Source organism: Amphimedon queenslandica, unplaced genomic scaffold (assembly GCF_000090795.2).
Source record: "Amphimedon queenslandica unplaced genomic scaffold, v1.1 AMPQUscaffold_1416_Cont26572, whole genome shotgun sequence".
In the NCBI taxonomy this organism is placed as follows: Eukaryota; Metazoa; Porifera; class Demospongiae; order Haplosclerida; family Niphatidae; genus Amphimedon; species Amphimedon queenslandica.
In genome coordinates, this window is record NW_003558239.1 from 1 (window position 1) to 1,160 (window position 1,160).

The 1,160-nt window shown below is 29.7% G+C and overlaps 1 long non-coding RNA gene across 2 annotated transcripts; it reads right to left on the minus strand.

Annotated features, from left to right (window-relative positions):
* Positions 1-22: 22 nt before the first annotated feature.
* Positions 23-1,044, minus strand: LOC109593461 (uncharacterized). 2 transcript variants are annotated; one of them, XR_002190968.1, is made up of 4 exons: positions 1,017-1,044; positions 916-972; positions 201-272; positions 23-147 (listed from the first exon to the last, which is right to left on the minus strand). It is a non-coding gene; the product is annotated as an uncharacterized LOC109593461 (long non-coding RNA). The 2 variants fall into 2 exon arrangements; XR_002190967.1 differs by having other exon boundaries at positions 23-272.
* Positions 1,045-1,160: the final 116 nt, after the last annotated feature.

Genomic DNA, 1,160 nt, shown 5'->3' on the forward strand with positions numbered 1-1,160 from the left:
CTTCGCCGGTAATATCCAGAGCCTCTACTGCGCAGCTACTTAGCCTTTTTTTTGCACTATACTGTACACTCATTACTGATATTTGTTGTTGCAGTTTAGCTATTTCTCTGTTAATATCAATTAATGATTCATTCTGATCTAGTAAACCTATCATAGTATATAATACACTATCACATACATTATGATTCAGTATATTATACCAGTTGCATTTGTTAATAATAACTGCAATTGTTCTATTTCCATTCTCATTCCTCTTCTGATTCTGTATGATGCTGTAAATGATAAATAATAAAACAACAACAACAGCAATAATAATAATTTTAAAAATAATGACATAGGGCACCTTTTTTCGAGGGCTATAAATTTTGCAAATTTGTGATTTTTAAGATTTGTGAAAATTACTTTTAATTAGCAAAAATCAAATGAATACGGTGTTGAGGAAGACACTTTGACCTCAGACTTCCTTAATCTATCTATGCACACACCCATGTCACATCTCTCTCTCTCTTTCATCTTAGGACTTTGTTTAGTAACTTCTGGAACATTCATAGACTTTGTTAGAACATTCTAGTACTCAGTTGTTTAGAATATTCCAGTACATGTACAGAACACTCTTACACATGTTTAGAACATTCTTGCACATGTTTCATGCACATGCTCACACGACTATAAATAGGCTCAGTGCGGCCACTGTTTTTGGGTCTTTGATTATTATAGTCTTTCTGTTATCGATTAATAATTTGGATAGCTATTGCTATAACAAGTAGCTGAACAAATCTATCATACGGTACAGAATGGCAGATGGCATAAATTCGTAAAAATTAAATCCACAAAATCTAAAGCACTCAAAAATATTAACGCACCCACGCTAATAATAATAATAATAATAATGATAATGATGATGATAATTCTAACCTGAACTAGTATTTCTTGGTAATGACAGAAGTTGTTGATTTTCCTTTACTCTCATTTCTACATTATTTCAATTATAATTAATAAAGTTTTATTATACTTACTTGTTAGTGTTTCTTCTAATTGTTTATTTGTTTTTATTTCTTTTATTAATCGTCTATTAATTATTGTCACTCTTGATAGTATATCTGAAATATAATAATTATCCATCAATTAATAATACTGGTCAACAACCATTACATTAATGT